Here is an 18,713-nt window from a genome sequence, read left to right on the forward strand (position 1 = left end):
ATCATGTTCGGTAACATCACTACCATCATTTACAGTATTACAATAATAATCATTATCATGTTCGGTAACATCACTACCATCATTTACAGTATTACAGTAATAATCATTATCATGTTCGGTAACATCACTACCATCATTTACAGTATTACAATAATAATCATTATCATGTTCGGTAACATCACTACCATCATTTACAGTATTACAATAATAATCATTATCATGTTCGGTAACATCACTACCATCATTTACAGTATTACAGTAATAATCAGTATCATGTTCGGTAACATCACTACCATCATTTACAGTATTACAGTAATAATCATTATCATGTTCGGTAACATCACTACCATCATTTACAGTATTACAATAATAATCATTATCATGTTCGGTAACATCACTACCATCATTTACAGTATTACAGTAATAATCATTATCATGTTCGGTAACATCACTACCATCATTTACAGTATTACAGTAATAATCATTATCATGTTCGGTAACATCACTACCATCATTTACAGTATTACAGTAATAATCATTATCATGTTCGGTAACATCACTACCATCATTTACAGTATTACAGTAATAATCATTATCATGTTCGGTAACATCACTACCATCATTTACAGTATTACAGTAATAATCATTATCATGTTCGGTAACATCACTACCATCATTTACAGTATTACAGTAATAATCATTATCATGTTCGGTAACATCACTACCATCATTTACAGTATTACAGTATTAATCATTATCATGTTCGGTAACATCACTACCATCATTTACAGTATTACAGTAATAATCATTATCATGTTCGGTAACGTCACTACCATCATTTACAGTATTACAGTAATAATCATTATCATGTTCGGTAACATCACTACCATCATTTACAGTATTACAATAATAATCATTATCATGTTCGGTAACATCACTACCATCATTTACAGTATTACAGTAATAATCATTATCATGTTCGGTAACATCACTACCATCATTTACAGTATTACAGTAATAATCATTATCATGTTCGGTAACATCACTACCATCATTTACAGTATTACAATAATAATCATTATCATGTTCGGTAACATCACTACCATCATTTACAGTATTACAATAATAATCATTATCATGTTCGGTAACATCACTACCATCATTTACAGTATTACAGTAATAATCATTATCATGTTCGGTAACATCACTACCATCATTTACAGTATTACAGTAGTAATCATTATCATGTTCGGTAACATCACTACCATCATTTACAGTATTACAGTAATAATCATTATCATGTTCGGTAACATCACTACCATCATTTACAGTATTACAGTAATAATCATTATCATGTTCGGTAACATCACTACCATCATTTACAGTATTACAATAATAATCATTATCATGTTCGGTAACATCACTACCATCATTTACAGTATTACAGTAATAATCATTATCATGTTCTTTAACATCACTACCATCATTTACAGTATTACAGTAATAATCATTATCATGTTCGGTAACATCACTACCATCATTTACAGTATTACAGCAATAATCATTATCATGTTCGGTAACATCACTACCATCATTTACAGTATTACAGTAATAATCATTATCATGTTCGGTAACATCACTACCATCATTTACAGTATTACAGTAATAATCATTATCATGTTCGGTAACATCACTACCATCATTTACAGTATTACAGTAATAATCATTATCATGTTCGGTAACATCACTACCATCATTTACAGTAATACAATAATAATACAACCGGATGAGTTAGCCGTGCGATTAGGGGCGGGCAGCTGTGAGCTTGCATCCGGGAGATAGTGGGTTCGATCTCCACTGTCGGCAGCCCTGAGGAAGGTTTTCCGTGGTTACCCACTTTCACACCAGGAAAATGCTGGGGCTGTACCTTAATTAAGGCCACAGCCTCTTCCTTCCCACTACTAAGCCTTTCCTATGCCATCGTCGCCATAAGACCTATCTGTGTTGGTGCGACGTGAAATAAATGGTAAGAAAGGTAATAATACAGGTTTAAAATTAGCCCACCTGGTAGCCATGATCGTTAAGGCATCAAATCTATATAGTCTGACATCGTGGTTAGCCGCTTCGAGTCCCGTTGTTGAAAAAAGTATTCACCATTAGAATGTTCGCCGGCAGGATAGGAAAGGTCGTGCTATACAATTTCTAATCACGAGTTTGCGTGCCGAAAGCCTGGCTTTAATTCCAAACCTATGCGCAGTGTTTATATGGAGCGAGGGCATATGGCATTGTTGGCGATGAATCGTCCGTCAGATGGAGACGTAAAACCTTGAGCAGACCCTTTTGTGCTATTCAACAGGAGTAGGTTATGTGCCAGCACCAGGTTTCACCTTTTCCATGCCTACTATCAAATATCACATTATTTAATCTCATTAATTCCTCTCATGAGGTTGACGTCGGGAAGGGCATCCGGTCGTAAAACTCACAACGAAAATTCCTCTCACTTCAGACCCGACGCCGACTGAAACGGGACAAGGGTTAGACATATATACAAGTTTACAGTTGTTAGTAAATACCTTGTTAAATTATGTGCATAATATATAAGTGAATATATCTAACATTGTTTTCGATTAAGGAAAAGTGTATTAATAGTTCATTTATTACTTTTTTTTGCTAGTTGCTTTACGTCCCACCGACACAGATAGGTCTTACGGCGACGATTGGACAGGAAAGGGCTAGGAGTGGAAAGAAAGCGGTCGTGGCCTTAACTAAGGTACAGCCCCAGCATTTGCCTGGTGTGAAAATGGGAAACCACGGAAAACCATCTTCAGGGCTGCCGATAGTGGGGTTCGAACCTACTATCTCCCGAATACTGGATACTGGCCGCACATAAGCGACTGCAGCTATCGAGCTCGGTACTTTATTTTTATAAGGAATTCCACTGGAGTTAATATAATTTTAAGGCGTTATTTATTTACATTTAATATAAATAAATAAGGAAATACATAAATAGGTGACCTATAATGATGATAATGATGATGCTTGTTGTTTTAAGGGACCTAAAATCGAAGGTCCTCGGCCCCTAAATGACCTATGAAGAGAAAAACTTCCAGCAAACAAATATACTATTTTATTTTTTATTTAAACACTTTTGTTCCTATTCTAGTAATACTGTACGTCGGCTGTCGGTTTAATTGGATTAACTCGGTTACGTGAATATGTTATTGAAGAAAACTGAAACATATTGGAGCACTATAAAGATTATGATTATTTTATATTTAAAAAGTGTACATTGGTGGGATACAGAAAAAGTGATAAAATGAAAATAACAACAATAACTTCAAAAAACTTGGAAATTTATCAAAAATTTCCCTTGATCAATTGTTCCATTCCCCCTTCTTCTTTTTCTATCGCATTTCCCACACCTATGGGGTCACGGGCGCGAATTGTCTCGCACATGTAGATTTGGCCCTGTTTCACGGCTATTGCTGCTACTACTACGGCTGCTACTATTTAAGGTGAAATATCTAACTACTGGGTGTTAAAAATAAGTGGTTGTGGTTTAGAATATATATATTAGTTTCTTCCTGGGACCTCTTTCTCCGGATGTTGTCTAATGACACTATTCCCACTCCTCATCGATTCAGCTGCATCTTCCCGAGTGTCTTCGGATACAGTATATCTAACTCCAGAGACTAGACGGGAGCAATAGACATAGTCAGTTATAGCTTGCGGCGTTCGGCTTTCTTACCTTATCCCTTTACGCTTATGTTTGGGCTTATTCAATTCCGTTTAGATCATTATTTTGTCCTGTTTCCATCTAAGGTAGGTTTTAGCTTCTTTAAATACCGAGCTCGATAGCTGCAGTCGCTTAAGTGCGGCCAGTATTCAGTATTCGGGAGATAGTAGGTTCGAACCCCACTGTCGGCAGGCCTGAAGACGGTTTTCCGTGGTTTCCCATTTTCACACCAGGCAAATGCTGGGGCTGTACCTTAATTAAGGCCACGGCCGCTTCCTTCCCAGTCCTAGCCCTTTCCCATCGTCGCCAGAAGACATATCTGTGTCGATGCGACGTAAAGCCAATAGCAAAAAAGAAAAAGCTTCTTTAAATGAAGATATTTTGACATTTCGGAAATGTTCATGAAGTTTGCAGTATTTCATAACTTTTCTTGTACTAAATTATTTTTACTCACAAATCTTATTAGAGATATCGATACGCTTTGCGTAAGTGACCCTAATGGAACCTTGCAATACGTGCTATCAGATCACGGTCCTGAATTATGTTAATTTTATCGCACACTCCCATCTCCAGTTTCCCCACTATGTTAGTGAACTGATCACCGTTGCGCTATATGACATCTTTGGATCTTCCTCCTTGCAAGTCAGTTACCCTGTTTTTGCTAGATTTCATAGTTTTGAAATAATTGCAGGAATTGTGTTATACACATTTTTCGGAGCGCCAATCTTTACCGCGGATATCACACCTAATGTTGCTTAACTTCAGAAGTCTGATAGGATCCGATGTTTCAATATGACTACTGCGTTATTGTTATTATTATTATTGTTTCGTTATGCCATTCATAGAGCTCGTTGGAACTTGTTCATTGGCTTGATGACTTTCACCTTTCTATTCTTCCAAAATCCCTTCATGAACTCACCTTTGCCTTTTCCGTTCTTCTGACCACTTTGTAGCAGTCCTGTTGCTAGTTTCCACCCTAAATGTATGAATACTTCGCAATTTCTTATGATATCTTTCCGATGATCAATTCAATCAGGTCTCCTCTTGTTTACTCCAGCCAATTTAATTTTCTGTTTTGTAAATGTATTACATTGAATAATATCTCTGTGAGTCTATTATTATCCATCCTAAAAATGTATGCACAAAATTTCAAACGTCTCCTCCGTACAGTATTTATGAAACTATCTGTGTGACTATAGAGGTCTTCAGTTCGCCTTTTGATCCAAATTACATTTTCTTATGTGGGCCCGAGAATTTTTCTAAGAATTTTACGTTCTTGTTTTTCAGTATCTGCAATTTTAGAATAACCTCCTAAAGTTCAGGTTCTGAGGCCTATAGACCTTCTGGTAGGTAACTGTTTTGTATTTCAATTCAGTGTTATGTGCCATTAGTCGATGATTGTGGGGATTCTATATTAGTCTAATTGCCCTCTGAAATTTCGAAGCTCTTTCTGTATTGCCCAAACTGTCTAATCCCGAAGGAAGAATAATTTCTCCAAGGCATTTAGCAAAAGATACCTGTGAAATTGCCTAACATCCGTTTCAATTTTGTCTTTCTTGCATTTTTGTTGAAAATTCTATATACTTGGTTTTCTAGAATGATATCTGAAGGGCTGTCTGTGATGCTATTCTGTGTAATGTCTATAGCATATCTAGTTTCCTCCTTGTTCTTAGTGATGATAGCTAGGTCATATGCGAAAGCCAAGCATTTCACTTGTAATTTGTTCCTACGAGTCCCGATGTTTATGCCGCATTATTATTATTATTATTATTATTATTATTATTATTATTATTATTATTATTATTATTGTTGTTGTCACGGGGTTACCCGTGGAATGCAGAGGTGAAAGAAGGTGCGGGCTGGAATGGGTCTATCCACAATATGAAACCAAAGATTATATTTTCAATAGACAACAAGATTTAACAAATTTTCACTAGGTGAAATAACAAAAATCAGGTACAAGATATACATTTTACAAACGAAAGCACAAGTTCAGGGATCTTAACCAGTTCTGGGCTTCGAGCCCCAATTTACAATCCTTGAGCTACTAGCCCAACTTTACCCAGGCATACATTTGTTCAAAGGGCAGAAAACCCCTTCATTCAAGGAGCACTTGCTCCCAACTTTTAACCTCAAGCCTCCCAGAGGCACTTTTCAAACACAAGAAAGAGCTGACCCGCTCTCAATTTTTCAAGCCTATTAAAGGCAATACCAGACTTTTACACTAAATTGCCATCAAGGCACCGCTTACATCAAATGAAGCGGGGGTATCTCGTACCCAACCTACTGGGCCTCAGTGGAAAAGAACAGATTAAATAAATGGCCCAAAGTACCAAGATGAATGGAGACGTTGCTTGCACTCCTACATTAAACCTTTTAAAACCTAAGGGGCACTAGGCCGATGAAACAGGGGCTATTCCCAAACTATGGAGGTGACTAGTATGAGAAAACTTTAAGACCTTACAGAAGAGAAGAAACAGTTACAAAACGTAGTCACCTCAAACCAAAAATGAAGGGGAGCTCAAGAGGGTAAAGCACTCTCTATCCCCGTTTTACAGTTAAAGATATGTGAAGTTTTACAAAAGCGACGGCAAATTACATGTTTCAAGATAGGTTACATAGTAAAGGTTTCGGACCTTCCCCGCGGTTTAGACTGCTGAGCTAGCGAGAAATAAAGATGTTAAGTGGCTATTACCTTGTTGAAGAGCTGCTGCCGGATGAAAGAGGCGCTTCCCGTCTCCTGCTACACTTCCATACCCTAGGCTAGATGTTGTTCGAGTGGCGGAGAGACAGGAAAATCAGCAGTTTTTATACTCTCGGGGAAGATTCGAGACCTTTCATGAATAATTAAGACACATCCACAGTCGTTTATTGGCTGGCTAAAAGTTACACATCAAAATTGAAGAAGAAAGCCACGATTGGTCAAAAATTAATTACAGAAATAATTGATTGGCTAACTTTAAAACTGGCGGAAAGAAAAGATTTATATTGCCAAGCTACAAATGAAAGAACGAAATTTAGTAAAGAACAAACTTATGAATACAAAATTTCTTCAAATAAAGTTCTCCCACTTCGCACCAGGGTGCATGGTCATAGTTTTTTGTAGAGACATCTATCAGAGAATGTCCACACTTCTTGATCAATAGAAAACAAAACAAGTTGAACTCCACACAGTACTGACGACTTCGTAATCACAACATTTACGGTAGTGACATCTTCTGAGAAAACTTATAAGTTGATACAGTTGTTAAAGTTCAGAGTTTCTCCTGTAGAGGAGTACTTAAAGGCGGAAAATTCAAATGTGCTGCGTATAGGTGTACCAGCCGGTACAATTATTATTATTATTATTATTATTATTATTATTATTATTATTATTATTATTATTATTATTATTATTATTATTATTGCCGGGCTGAGTGGCTCAAACGGTTGAGGCGCTGGCCTTCTGACCCCAACTTAGCAGGTTCGATCCTGGCTCAGTCCGATGGTATTTGAAGGTGCTCAAATACGACAGCCCCGTGTCGGTAGCTTTACTGGCACTTTAAAGAACTCCTGCGGAGCTAAATTCCGGCACCTCGGCGTCTCCGAATACCGTAAAAGTTGCTAGTGGACGTAAATCCAATAACATTATTATTATTATTATGATTATTATTATTATTATTATTATTATTATTATTATTATTATTATTATTATTATTATTATTATTATTATTATTATTATTGGCATAAATAGTATATTTTCAGGTGAACGGCTCCTAATTATTTTGTATTTATCTCATTACAGATGATTCCCAAAGTTGCTTTGATCCTGGTTCTGTGCCATGCCGTGCTCACTCAGGACGCGCCAGCATCTTATGCAACCAGCAACGCTCAAGACACGTCATACGGCACTCCCGCGGAAAAGTACCATGCGCCTGCACCTGCTTACAAGGTTCCAGAAATGCCTTACCCTATGCAGTTCAACAACCAAGATTCCATGTACGGTCCACCGGCAGCAGGTTATGACGCCTACGCTATGTCACCCATGGGACATTCTGCCGATGGCTTCGTACCTCCGTTTCCCCCATTCCCTGGAGTACCTCCACAGATCGCCTATGGTATAGAATCATTGCTGCAGAAGCCTTTGTTCCATAATTTTCCTAAAGGATTATTGAAAGTAGTCTTCAACATTGGATTGTTGGTCTTCGTTTTCTCTGTTATTTTGCTGATCGGAGGCGGTTTCACTGTTGCTGTGTGCAGTCTCACCCATCTGTGTACTTTGAGCTTCCATGGGCACCACTTCAGCCGAAAGAACATTACGGAGACCATGAGAGGCTTTTTGACACCCGACAGGATCACAGCCGCCACCAGTTTTGTGACGGATGCTATAGAAAAGTACCAAAAAATTCAGGGCAAATCCTACAAGGAAGCCCTGGGAGCCATGAAGGAGTTTGCAAAACTGAGTCCATACTGGAAATACGAAAAGGCAGAAAAGTTAGAAAAGAAAATGGAAACGGCAACGGAAAAATTAGAAACCGCATCAACTTCAACTGCGGAATCAGCTAATTGAGACAGTGAGAATAATATCTTGACCTTGAAATTCAATATTTAAATATGACTGAACACTGTAATTTATTTTAATTTAAATACGTTTTACACAAAAATGGGTTAACGAAAGAAAAATGTATCAATGTACATTGAACTTTGTTCGAAGAGATATTTAACAGGAAGGACTCACTCTATTTGAATAAGCTTATGAGAATGCTATGAGCTATACAATTAATCTACGTTTTTCGTTCTTGTTATATACATATTTTCTTCAGTGATTATGGTCTTAGAAATATTACCGTACATAACCAAAGAACATAAGAATTCAGAATTATTTCATGTTAAATATTGCTTCCTGAATTTGAAACCTATACATTATATGTGAGTTTTGAAGCTGTTTAAATTATGCTCATTTTCAATTGTTTGATTTTTGTATCGTTTTTTCCAAATCTTCTGTAGTTAAAACAAGATGGTGTCCCAATAAACTGGGAACGTAATTCATTAAGCTTAGATTCTAGAATAATTGAAACACCAGAATGAGAAATACTGCGCCATGCAGGATGAAATGTATGAAATATTAAACCTAAAAATGTATCATTATCTGACTTAAGATTATGCTGAAAGACTGACTTAAACACTATTAGTCAGGTTATAATCTTATCCAGTTCATTAATAAACCATTAATTTATGTTAAGTATAAATAAATTACTTTAGATAATATCGCATTTAGTTATAATAATTTATTAAGAGACTGATTATTTATTGAATAACATATTATTTATATGCACATAACTCACAAATAAATGTTCTGAATGTCATCATCTACCAGAAATAAACCGATATAATGCACTGCGTATCCAATTGTTTCACTCTAATACTTACTCATCCCTGTCATTCTACAATCCATTTATTCATTCACTGATTTATTTACCTCTGATCTGCATGTAGGTCTGTCACACAGTTAGCAGATTACCTATTGATACTTTACCTAGACTACCGAGTGAGTCGGCCGTGCAAGTAGAGGCGCGCAAGATAGTGGTTTCGAAAGGCAATGTCGGCAGTCTTGAGGATGGTTTTCCGTGGTTTCCGATTTTGACACCAGATAATGCTGGGCGTGTACCTTATTTATGGCTAAGGCCACTAACTTTACATTCCTATACCATCGTCGCCGTAAGACCTATCTGCTGCTGGGGCTGTACCTTAATTAAGGCCACGGCCGCTTCCTTCCAACTCCTAGGCCTTTCATATCCCATCGTCGCCATAAGACCTATCTGTGTCGGTGCGACGTAAAGCCCCTAGCAAAAAAAAGACCTATCTGCCGGTGCGACGTAAAGCAACTTGTAAAAAAAACTAGACCTTTTTTAAGTGATTTAAAAGATCAAAAAAGGCTTTCACGGCCGCAGAGACGAAACTCTGCATTATGCACACGGCCTAACCACCCAAAAGCTGGTTCTATTGCTGTGATTATAAGATTTAAAAGATGTTTGAACTTTATCGAACATTTCCCAGTTAAAGTATTTCAATCCCTGTTTATTCTTCCTATAAAAGAGTGTTATAATTTGTCCTCTTAAATTCCAAATCAATCTTCATATTATGATCTTCCCAACATTTAAACATTTATTTCAAGCTTATTCGTCTACTAGTTGTAAAAAACCACCCAGAATAAACCGTTCTGCTTTCCTTTGGATCTTTTCCAGTTGTCGAATCAAGTAATCCTTTTTTCTTTTGCTAGGGGCTTTACGTCGCACCGACACAGATAGGCGACGATGGAATAGGAAAGGCCTAGGAGTTGGAAGGAAGCGGCCGTGGCCTTAATTAAGGTACAGCCCCAGCATTTGCCTGGTGTGAAAATGGGAAACCACGGAAAACCATTTTCAGGGCTGCCGATAGTGGGATTCGAACCTACTATCTCCCGGATGCAAGCTCACAGCCGCGCGCCTCTACGCGCACGGCCAACTCGCCCGGTCAAGTAATCCTAGTGAAGGTTCCATACACTGGAACTATACCCTAATTGGCGTCCTGAATTACACGCCCCTTTACACACAACTCCTGAACACCTCCACAACAATATAAAGAGATTCAGTAACCCTTATTTACAGTCCCATGAAGTAAAGTCACGCGATCAAGACAGTAATCAAAACTGAAGGTGAAATTTACAACCTGAATTTTCACCTCACTTATCAGCAAACCATTGTCTGCCTTCCATCCCACAACTTCGTCGAAGTTTTCTTGCAGTTGATCACAATACTGTAATTTATTTATTCATCATCATCATCATCATCTGTTTACCCTCCAGGTTCGGTTTTTCCCTCGGACTCGGCGAGGGATCCCACCTCTACCGCCTCAAGGGCAGTGTCCTGGAGCTTCAGACTCTTGGTCGGTGGATACAACTGGGGAGAATGACCAGTACCTCGCCCAGACGGCCTCACCTGCTATGCTGAACAGGGGCCTTGCGGGGGATGGGAAGATTGGAAGGGATAGACAAGGAAGAGGGATGGAAGCGGCCGTGGCCTTATGTTAGGTACCATCCCGGTATTCGCCTGGAGGAGAAGTGGGAAACCACGGAAAACCACTTCCAGGATGGCTGAGGTGGGAATAGAACCCACCTCTACTCAGTTGACCTCCCGAGACTGAGTGGACCCTGTTCCAGCCCTCGTACCACTTTCAAATTTCGTGGCAGAGCCGGGAATCGAACCCGGACCTCCGGGGGTGGCAGCTAATCACGCTAACCACTACACCACATAGGCGGAATTTATTTATTACCCTGTGCAATATGACATCACCCGCAAAAGGCCTTGTCTCTGATTCCAGTTCTTTACTCATATCATGCATAAAAGAAGACATAAAGGTCTGAAATACCACCTTGGTGAACATCCCTCTTAATCATTTACAGGAACTGATACTGCTTCGCATACTATAATTCTATGAGTTCTGTGTTCTAGAAATTCAGCCACCCATTCAGTCACACTTTTGTCTAGAACAACAGTCATAACTTTTTTCTGCATGGCCTATCCTTTAAAAAGCATTGGATAAGTTAATAACAGTCTAGTTCACCTCCTGAATCTGAAATATCTGCTATATCTTGCGACAGTCCTGTAAGTTGACCCTCACTGGAATAACCTTTCGTAACCCCGAACCGCCTTTTGTCAAACCAGTTGGTAATTTCACAAACGTGTCTAAAATAATGCTTTCCCAGACTGGCTGACTGGCCTGTAATTATTCACATTATGTTTGTCACCATTTCCTTTGTACACTGGGACTACTATAGTGCCGTCCTAAGCTAAAAGGGCGTATCTCAAGAACTTCAAATATTTAGCAAATGACCAATTTTGTAAGTTACAAAACTGCGCGTCCGCCTCTGTGGTGTAGTGGTTAGTGTGATTAGCTGCCACCCCCGGAGGTCCGGGTTCGATTCCCGGCTCTGCCACGAAATTTGAAAAGTGGTACGAGGGCTGGAACGGGGTCCACTCAGCCTCGGGAGGTCAACTGAGTAGAGGTGGGTTCGATTCCCACCTCAGCCATCCTGAAAGTGGTTTTCCGTGGTTTCCCACTTCTCCTCCAGGCGAATGCCGGGATGGTACCTAACTTAAGGCCACGGCCGCTTCCTTCCCTCTCCCTTGCCTATCCCTTCCAATGTTCCCATCCCTCCACAAGGCCCCTGTTCAGCATAGCAGGTGAGGCCGCCTGGGCGAGGTACTGGTCATTCTCCCCAGTTGTATCCCCGACCAAGAGTCTGAAGCTCCAGGACACTGCCCTTGAGGCGGTAGAGGTGGGATCCCTCGCTGAGTCCGAGGGAAAAGCCGAACCTGGAGGGTAAACAGATGATGATGATCATGATGACAAAACTGCGCTTCTTTGAAATTAAAACTTACTGTTTTCGTGTTATGTATTAAAACTATTTGTATTTCCTTAACTATACCTGAGAGTTAAGACTAAATTGTTACGGAAAACCTAACACTGCTAATTCTTCCAGAATTTCAATAAACGTTTGAGTTATGGAATAATTTATTACTGTCTTTCATTACGTTTTAAATGTCCGACTCGTTGGCTGAATGATCAGCGTACTGGCCTTCGGTTCAGTGGGTCCCGGGTTCGATTTCCGGTCTGGTCGGGGATTTTAACCTTAATTGGTTAATTCCAATGGCTCGGGGGCTGGGTGTGTGTGGCGTATTCAACATTAGAAATCATCCTAGGTACGGCCCTCATCTTCACAGACATGCAGGTCGCCTAATAGGCCGTCTACTAGAAAAAAAACCTGCACCAGGCCTCTCCGGAGGCCATACGCCATTATTATTATCACGTTCTAAATGGGATGCGGCTTTGCTGATGAAATAGGTAGTGTGACCCTTAAACATTACCATGCTGAAAAGAAATGGATAATTTAAATAAATTGAGACACGCCTTTTGGTTTAGGGTGATGGTATAGTAGGATGGTTTCCCGTTGTACTTCCTCTTAAAGTAATAACCACTAATCATAACTACTATATCAACTCTTCATTCATTTGGTACATCATATAGTCTACATCCTCAACCCACTGCTGCTATTATATCCCCAGAAATATTATCAGTTTCAGCTGCTTTTATAGCTTTCAAAATGTTATTTTTTTGGTAATATCTTTATTTTCATAAACAGATTTCAGTACCACGCTAGTATTAGTCATCTCCTTCACCTGGACTTTATCCATATGTCCAATTATAGATACTGCTAGTTCATTAATGATTACTGGCATGTCATTTCTGGAACCTGTTTCTGCCTTAAAGAACCCAAATCTACCTTTCGCCTTTTCACTGAAATTAATGACTATCAGTCATATTTGTCATCATGCTATCCTTAGCCGAATCCTGGGAAGGTACTAGCATAAGCCCTAGGAAAAAGAAGTCAACAGACGGGAAACGAAGGTAGGTCGAAAGTGTTAACAATAAGTTTATCATCTGTAATTTAATAATAATAATAATAATAATAATAATAATAATAATAATAATAATAATAATGTTATTGCTTTACGTCCCACTAACTACTATTTTTGACGGTTTTCGGAGACGCCGGTTGCCGAAATTTTGTCCCACAGGACTTCTTTTACGTGCCAGTAAATCTACCGACACGAAGCTGACGTATTTGAGCACCTTCATATATCACCGGACTGAGCCAGGTTGAAACCTGCCAAGTTGACTTTACGTCACACCGACACAGATACGTCTTACGGCGACGATGGGAAAGGAAAGGGCTAAGACTGGGAAGGAAGCGGCCGTGGCCTTAATTAAGGTACAGCCCCAGCATTTGCCTGGTGTGAAACCACGGAAAAACCATCTTCAGGGTTGCCGACAGTGGGGTTCGAACCCACTATCTCTCGAATACTGGATACTGGCCGCAATTAAGCGACTACAGCTATCGAGCTCGGTTATTTTGAAAAAAAAATCAAAAAAACAGTCACGGAACATACATCCATATATCTGTGAGACTTTTTTGCCAAATTCAATTTCGTAGTAAGTTCCTTCAACCTCTCCTTTCTTTCACAACCATTCCTCACTCTTCTTATTTCAAACTTGCACCTACTTCTTCATTTCCTTATTTCTCTGATATAATGTAGTGGGTCTTTATTATTCCTTACCACCTTTAAAGGCGCATACCGTACCTATTTTTATACTCCTCAACTATAGCTTTAAACCATTCCCATGGGCTGTTTATATTCTTATTTACCATATCCCACCCATCATAGTTACTTTTGCAGAACTCCCTACGGTATTGCTTAATATTCCTACATTGATTAACTTCCTTTCCATAGCATTTACGAGACGTATTTTTAACTACGACTAAAGCATATTCGTGATTACTTATACAATATATCACTATAGTTTTTCTGTAGAGCTCATTAGATTTTATGAGCACCACTTGGAGAATATTATTCCCTCTAGTTGGTTTCATTACTCTGTGAGTTAGCTAACCTCCAAGATTAATTCTAGTTGCTTTACGTCGCACCGACAAAGATAGGTCTTATGGCGACGATGAAACAGGAAAGGGCTAGGAGTGGGAAGGAGGCGACCGTGGCCTTAATTAAGGGACAGCCCTAGCATTTGCCTGGTGTGAAAATGGGAAACCACGGAAAACCATTTTCAGGGCTGCCGACAGTGGGGTTCGAACCTATCTCCCGAATACCGGATACTGGCCGCACTTAAGCGACTGCAGCTGTCGAGCTCGGTCCAGATTAATTCGTCGCTGTTCGGGGCCGCTATCTCACTGTCAGATAACTCCTCAATTGTGATCGCGTAGGCTGAGTGGACCTTCGAACCAGCCTTCACATGCAGGTAAAAATCCTTGACCTGGCCGGGTATCGAACCCCGGGCCTCCGAGTAAGAGGAAGGCACTCTACCCCTACACCGCGGGGCCGGCAAGATAAAATACAAGTAGGATAAGATGATTTATTTATTCCGGCAAGATTAAGGATGTACTTCCTTTCTTATACTTACATAGTTCTAACCTAGCGATAACCGCACAGTCCGACTCTGTGGTGTAGTGGTTAGTGTGATTAGCTGCTACCCCCGGAGGCCCGGGTTCGATTCTCGGCTCTGCCACGAAATTCGAAAAGTGGTACGAGGTGTGGAACGGGGTCCACTCAGCTTCGGGAGGTCAACTGAGTAGAGGTTGGTTCGATTCCCACCTCAGCCATCCTGGAAGTGGTTTTCCGTGGTTTTCCACTTCTCCTCCAGGCGAATGCCGGGGTGGTCCCTAACTTAAGGCCACGGCCGGTTCCTTCCCTCTTCCTTGTCTAACCCTTCCAATCATCCCATACCCCACCAAGACCCCTGTTCAGCATAGTAGGTGAGGCCGCCTGGGCGAGGTACTGGTCATCCTCCCCAGTTGTATCCCCCGACCCAAGGTCTCACGCTCCAGGACACTGCCCTTGAGGCGGTAGAGGTGGGATCCCTCGCTGAGTCCGAGGGAAAAGCCAACCCTGGAGGGTAAGCAGATTAAGAAGAAGAAGATAACCGCCCGGAATTGTCCGGCTCCTTGGCTGAATAGTTAACGTGCTGGCCTTTGGTCACAGGGGTCCCGCGTTCGATTCCCGGTAGGGTCGGAAATTTTAACCATCATTGGTTAATTTCCCTGGCACGAGGGCTGGGTGTATTGTCGTCTTCATCATTTCATCTTCATCACGACGCGCAGGTCACCTACGGGTGTCAAATCAAAAGACCTGCACTTGGTGAGCCGAACATGTCCTCGGACACTCCCGGCACTAAAAGCCATACGCCACTCACTCTCACCGCCCGGAAGAACGTAGGTTCGAATCCCCGTCAGGAAGTCATAAAAAAGTTAAAGAAACGAGATTTCCCCTTTCGAGGTGCACATTGCCCTGAGGTTCACTCAGCCTACACCAAAAATGAGTACCAATTCCTGGAGACAAAGGCGGCAGGACATAGAACTAACCACTATACGCCATCAAGTGCGGAGGTTACGGATAGAGAAAGCCTTTACCTTCCAACACTCCAAGGGCTTTCGTGGCCTGTACGGAGATGTCTTTGCTTTTTTACACAATCTCTCGATGCAGTGTTATTTGTCCTACTAAATTTTTTACTTAATGTATAAATAAATAATAATTAGGGTTCGGAAGTTTATGACCTAAAGAAGTACAAAATATGCAAGCAAATATCCCCTAAAACTAGCTAAATATGAGCTAAAAATGATAGAAAATACTTAAGAATTTTAGGGGTAGGCAACAAGTATTAGAGTATTACTGACATTAAGCGAGTCAATAAGCGAACAAATAGCAGGCACATTTCATCATGCGAATTGACAGAGCTGCAGAAGATACGGTAAAGCTTTACATATTCTTACAGTAAGTTATCATAGCTCTGAAGTACAGTTCTCAGACTGTTTCCATTAAAAAGTAATCAGTAAAACGAAGTATTAGCCTGCTTTTTAGTATCTGTCGGCGTACTTTCGTGCAGTGGCTCTTTCTCTGAATCATGACTTCAAAACCTGATACCTATACAGAGTGTACCAGAACACGACAGCAAAAATTTAGGAATGGTTGCCCCACATAGAGAGAAGAATAACAGGTTATGACAACATGGGTCCTTTCAAACTTTGTGACACAAATGAATTTTAGTAATATTTAATGTCCTCATGCAATCATCAACAGAGGTTCATGCAATCATTCGTTCGCCATTAACATCTGGGCAGGCATTCTTGGTGTTTCATTGTTAGGACCCTAAGTTCTTCCGAATAGGTTTACTGGACAGAACTACACGAATTTCTTGCGTACTGAATTGCCTGATTACTTGGAAAACATGCCACTTGCATCCCGTCGACAAATGTTTTTCATGCATGATGGGGCTTCCGCACATTTCAGTCTGCTGCCTGCAGGTACCTGAATACCCATTTTTCTGAGTGCTGGATAGGTAGAGCAGGACCGATCGCTTGGCCAGCACCACGCACTCCTGACTTGAACCCCCTGGACTTTTACCTCTGAGGACACGTTAAGTCTCTCGTGTATGGGACTGCTATTCCTGATGAAGCAACTTTATGTAAGCACATTGTGACAACCTCTCAGGCAGTACGCACTACAGCAGGCATTTTTGAGGGCGTGTTTAACTCCATGCGACGACGAGCGGAGGCTTGTATTCAAGCTGAAGGTCGTCACTTTGAACATTTCCTCTGATAAATGCTCAAGGTGTTTCACCTGCCGTTACAGACGTACGGTGTAAATGTACAAAAGTTTGAATAAATCTGTAAGTATACGTCTCCGGACCCATGTTGTCATAAACTTTTTTCTTCTCTCTATGTGAGGAATCCATTCCTAAAATTTTGCCGTCGAATTTTGGTACACTCTGAATATTTTGGGACAAGAAAGGAAAATTACATCTGCCACATGTCAAAAATAAGATTCCTAGAAGGAAACCATAGTTTAATTTCATCGATTGCAAATGTTTTGATATAGTCCAAAGGCAGGCATTTATACAAGTGGAGGCACAAGCTTCCCCTAGTGCACCGTCAATGCATTTTCCTACATAGGAGGCTCGTATTGGTGTCTCAACGGCGTACTAGCCGCCAGCGTCTTGGAAAGGTGTAGCAATCCAACTGATGAACCCACTGCTACACTGGGGCGAAACGCTGGTAATTCCACGATTAAAAAAGGCTTAAGAGATTAAATATTTTTTTACACCTCCTACAGTATTTTGTAATCCTGTGTTTGAAATTCGACGCAGGTAACATGAACCTAGTTAAAACAACTCTGCAGTTTAAACAAACATACTCAGATTATAATTGAATGCGAACTTACATCACTAAAATGAGCAAAATATATCCAAATCAATAAAAATGGCCGAAATATGGATTTATATGTAATATAAAATTGGATTCGTCGTCCTCACCACACGACACCTCGTAATGTGCAGGCCTTCAGGCTGAGCAGCGGTCGCTTGGTAGGCCATAGTCTTTCTGTGCTGTTGGAATTCATGGGCTAGATATATTCAACTCATTTACGGTAAAGCATTTAGTAGTACAAATAAGAATGCATCGGAGTTGGTGTAAATTACCAATATTACATTGCATACCTTCCTATGTAGTATTTATTATTATTATTATTATTATTATTATTTAAATGTAGTTACCGCTAAAATTAGGTAAGTGTAAGAAATAGAGTACATCCTTAATTTCGCCAGTATGAGTAAATCATCGTATCCTTCTTTATCGTAATGCCTGTGGTAGAGAAAATATTGAGGGGAATTCGTGGGATAGGTATATTTTATTCATCCAGTTACTATTAGTAAAATATTTCTACGGATTCCTCAAGTACCAATATGGTCGACTGTTCTTCTTTCTTGCCTTTTCCCAATTACAGTACTTTGTTTGGATTTGGCACAGTTTTCCAGACGAATGTCTTTCCTGATGGCAATCCTATGGGAAGGGATGTATTCACTACTGTGTTTTTCTATGGTGATTGTAGTGGAATATGTTTCATGTAAACACATCGTCCCCGAGCTAGAGAAATTAACCAGACAAAGTTAAAATCCTCGACCACCGGGCTGAGCCGCTGGCCTTTTCTGGCTCAGTCCGGTGGTATTTGAAGGTGCTCAAATACGTCAGCCTTGTGTCGGTAAATTTACTGATACGTAAAAGAACTCCTGAGGGACCAAATTCCGGCACCTCGGCGTCTCAGATAACCGATAAAAAGTAGTTAGTGGGACGAGAAAGCCAATCATATTATTATTAAAATTGTCGACCAAGCGGGGACAGGAACGCAAGGCCCTCTGAACTGAAGGCCACTATTCTGACCATTTAGCCAAGGAAATGGAGGTGCTAAAAGCTCTCAGGGGCTCTATCGTCATTTTGAGGCATTACTTGTATTCATCGGATTAAGATCGACTGACCTCAAGTCCGAATATTTTTAAAAACAATTTTGGTAGGAATGATTTATCAACTTGTTCTTAAAACATTTCAAATGTTAAAAAT

Source organism: Anabrus simplex, chromosome 5 (assembly GCF_040414725.1).
Source record: "Anabrus simplex isolate iqAnaSimp1 chromosome 5, ASM4041472v1, whole genome shotgun sequence".
Taxonomy (NCBI): Eukaryota; Metazoa; Arthropoda; class Insecta; order Orthoptera; family Tettigoniidae; genus Anabrus; species Anabrus simplex.